Source organism: Sceloporus undulatus, chromosome 1, assembly GCF_019175285.1.
Source record: "Sceloporus undulatus isolate JIND9_A2432 ecotype Alabama chromosome 1, SceUnd_v1.1, whole genome shotgun sequence".
Taxonomy (NCBI): domain Eukaryota; kingdom Metazoa; phylum Chordata; class Lepidosauria; order Squamata; family Phrynosomatidae; genus Sceloporus; species Sceloporus undulatus.
The window spans coordinates 58,583,410-58,587,661 of NC_056522.1; the positions used below are offsets into that span (position 1 = coordinate 58,583,410).

Here is a 4,252-nt window from a genome sequence, read left to right on the forward strand (position 1 = left end):
AATATTAAGGAGAAGGTGTAAAGAGTAAGAAATAATAAAAACATGATTTATGGATAGTTCAGTCATACAGTGAGAAATCTGAAGCAAAATAGTATGGAAAAGAAATAGAAAATAAAATAAATAATTACTTTCGGAGAAACCTCCTTCCCCCCTGAAAGAATTCATTTGTTTAGTGCAGCAACATTCAAAGACAGCCACTACAAAGTTCAACCTCCAAGAGAAATGGAACAAGAAACATAATTTAACTGATCTGTTGCACACTCATGAATTTTTATTGCTGCAGACTCAGAAATGACAACACCAAATAAACAATAAAAATGATTAATCCACCTCTGAAGTAAGTTAATACCTTCAGAAACTGAATACACAGTTACCATTATTAAATAACATTTAATTTTACATTTGTTCCAGCTTATCTGTCTTAAACAGGAGAATTAAGAGAACAATCTGGGAGCACAGTCTCAGAATAACAGGACCGCACCAAGTTTTCCTAACTTGGTTGCTGATATGCTGGACTACAACACGTATCAGCCCCAGCCAGGGCTCTAATCCAACACTTCTAGAGGACAACATGTAGTTTTTCCACTAGCATTGTGGTAGTACCACCAGGTACATACAATTTTAAATGTAAAGAAGAAAACAGATATGTTTCTTTTTTATTTACAATAATTTATATTCCACCTTTCTCCCAACATAGGATCCAAGAAAGATTTCTGAGAATGTGTCTCTGGTTGGATCCAATACTGACATAAAAACGGTTGAACTTCCAGTTATAGTACAATCCCTGTACCCATGGGGGATATGTTTCCAGACTTACCGTGGAAACAAAAAACCAAGGATAATAGAGAACCCTATTGAAATGAAGTTGACCACAGAGTTTCTCCTAGAGAGAACACATCTCTAGGCATTTCTAGGTCTTCCAGAGCAACTCTAAGGTCAACTTCCACTGGAAGCATATCATAGAAATGTGCTGGAGGACCTTGAAAATATATAGAGAACATATGTTTTCAGAAGTGGGTAAGTGAAAGTATGGAAAGTCCTGCCGATATAGGGTTCATACTGTTAATAAAATGTTTTATGTTTTGCAAGCTTGCACAAAGAGACACCTGATACTTCACTCTGTAAGCAGTTATTGCTATTCATTCATGCAACACCAAATGCCAGGCAATATGTGCTTAGCTGAAGGCTTAGGCATAGTTCACCCCCCCCCCACAAGCCAAGATGGCCAATGACTGGCCCAAGGAGGAGGTTGGAAGTTTCCAGCTGGCCTTGCAGGTTTACTGCATGCTAGAACTCTTTGCCCCACCTGCAGCAAGGGGAGACTGATCTTCTTTCCTTCCTGGGCCCTTCACCATTATTACTTTGGATCTCAGTCTTTGTGTTCATTTGCAACACTTGGAATTTCAGTGCAGGATGTGGTCTTTTTATGGAAACCACAAATACTGTTAATTCTTGGTAATGATGCTTCACCCTATTGAAAGCTGTTAGCTGAAACCTGAGCATTTAGCCTTATTTTGAACTATGAGAGGATTCCTTTCTCCCCATTTTAGGGTGGCTATATATCCTGCTTTGCAAATGACAACCCTCTATTTGAAATCATTCTCTCAGTTGATACACTGTCTAGTCCTCAAGCCTAGTTTAAAGATAAAGAATCATAAGCAGTGATAGCAAATGCTTTGAATTTGCTCATCATCAATGGTTAGGGCCTGGATAGCAGACTGAGCAGGTGTATAGGTCACAGACAGGTTTCATGCTGGCCAGGGATGTAGCCGGGGGGGGGGGGGCTGGGGGGCCGGGCCCCCCCCCCCCTCCCTTAAAAAAAATGAATGGTGTGTGCTGCTGCGCCCCCGCACTCAAGCCCCATTATAATGGTGGCACTTAGTCTGGCCCCCCCCCCCTTCCTAAAATCCTAGCTACGTCCCTGTGCTGGCATCTACCATATTTCTATTTCTATTATAATAAATATTTATAAATTTGCAATCATACTCCTGAAATATACATAACATGCAAATGTAACTCTATATCCTCTTTCATGGTGGTATGTAACTGCTTCACCTAGGCTTGCCATATCCCACCTGGGGGCGGGCCCGCATGGTCCCGCCCTGGTTTGCCCCCGCCCTCGGGCTGAGGGGAGGATTCCCTTCCCTGCTTGGGCTCCACTGCCACCGTGGTGAGAACGGGGCCCAGGCGGGGAAGGAAAGCCTCCCCTCAGCGAGGCTCCTTTTCAAATGTAGGACACACACACAAAACGTGTCCTACATTTGAAAAGTTTGTCCTACATTTGTCCCAGTTTGGAGGTCCTCACTTATGGCAACCCTAGCTTCACCCCACCCTACATTCTAACAGAGCTTTGTCTGAATGTTCAGCTCAGAAACCTATAATGCTGTTCATTCATTTAGCATGCACTGGACAGTTGCAGCCTATCAGAGGAAACAGCATGTGCTATTTTTATCTCTGAGGCATAAAAAACATATTTTCAGCTAGATGAACTGCTTTACTTACTCTGGGTGTGCTTCCTACATACCTATGACAAATGCAATCCATCCAAAAGGCTTCTTAATTTTTAAGCAAACATTAAAAGGGTTGGTAAAACATGAAAAGGATTAAAAGGATCAAGGCATTGCTTTCCCTAATACCAAATAATTTAGGATTTAAGATCAGCTAGAACGGTTTTGCATATGGTATATAAGTGGGGCCTGTAGAGCAAACTTGTCTAACGGTGCCTTTTTGGTGGTGGTATCCGAAGCTGTGGAGTTCCTTCCTGTTGGTGAGCTGGAGTCCCTCTCACTGGAGGGATAGGCATGTACTATATTTGTTTAGTTGCTGATCCTTACTGATGGCATTACTGTGCTGTGTTTTTAAGAGAGGGAGGTAACAGAACTGTGCCTTCCTTTCCCTCTCCCAGTATAACAATACCCTGTCTTGACATCTCTGTGTTCTGCCCAACATTTGAAAAGTGAATCTACATGCATAGAGTTGAAATCTGAATTACACAGGGAGTAATTTTGTAAAGAGAAGACACAGATGAGGGGAAGGTGAGCGGGTTAAGTGAACAGCACAGTATTAGGCAAACACTTCAGTCATTATGTATATTCCAAATGGGATTTAAAATGACTTACTGAAGAGTGATAAATAAGTAAGGAGGAGAAATGTACTAGTGTCACTCCTTCCATCATAATTTCTATCACTCTCTTACACATGACTTTCTGAATTGGAGATTCTCCTGTGTCTGTGGAGGTTCTTGATTTGAATTAGAATCCCTTCTGAAGAGGGTCATATGTCATGTGGAGAGCTTCTACAGATACAGGAGGCTCTCCTTTTCAGACCCATCAACCTCCATATGTAGAGGATGACATAACTAGAGGCAGAGGTGAAAGAGTATGCTAGCATGCTGTTCCTTCTGGCATGTTTCTTTAACATGCTTCAGTAACAAAGAATAGGGCTATGGTCAAGTGTTTCATTATAGTCAAAAGACGATCTTGTAAGACTGCAGCTCTAAAAACACTACTTATGAAGAAGTCCCATGAACTCACTAATTCTAATGTCCAAGTCAACATGCAGAAGATTGGGCTCCCATGTCAATGGTAGTCTACAGATATCCTGAGAACTGCCAATTTTCTCATGTATTTTGATAAAACTGCAGATGAAGCAGGGGGATTCTGGTCTGACAATCAGAAGTGTTTTTACATCTTTCTGATCCCATCTTCAAACTATTTTCCTTTTGATTTGTTTAATTTTATGTACAGACCTTTCAAACAATGCAATGTGAACAGAACATTTATTTTCTAATGTTGAAAACATAACTACTTTCAAGAAAACAACAAGGTGTTTCTGCTCTATTCAGTTTTGGGAGTGTCAGGCCAGGGATTCCATGGCAAATACTTGTAACTGCCTAATTTTAACATACTCCCTCCTACATGCAAAAAGATTTTGCTTTTGTCTCAAGCCAAACTAAATAAAAGAGCAAAAGGCATTGCAGTGTTTTTATGCTCAGACAGTATCAACTGACAAAATACCAAATTGATTTGGCATGTCATTCCCATAGCTAATGTCTCAGGACTGGATTTATGCTGGTTAACTGAGTCAATTTACTATGGTAAATTAAGAAAAAGCTCCTCCCAAATTTTTGTCTGCTGTCTATATGCAGACTGTTGCAAAAAAAAAAAAAAAAAAAAAAAAAAGGCTGAGTGAAAGCATATGATTTAAACATTTTTAATGTATTTTAAATTAGCTGAGGTTAAGTGAGTTGAAA

General features: G+C 40.3%; 1 protein-coding gene and 1 long non-coding RNA gene across 2 annotated transcripts in view; one reads left to right on the forward strand and one right to left on the reverse strand.

Annotated features, from left to right (window-relative positions):
* LOC121919530 overlaps window positions 1-1,652 on the forward strand; it is a 26,670-nt gene extending 25,018 nt beyond the window's left edge. The window contains exon 3 of the long non-coding RNA XR_006101496.1: window positions 698-1,652. This is a non-coding gene — a long non-coding RNA (uncharacterized LOC121919530). The remainder of the gene's footprint in view (window positions 1-697) is intronic.
* CDC42EP3 (CDC42 effector protein 3) overlaps window positions 1-4,252 on the reverse strand; it is a 51,144-nt gene that overhangs the window by 26,842 nt on the left and 20,050 nt on the right. The gene's annotated exons all lie outside the window — the stretch shown is intronic.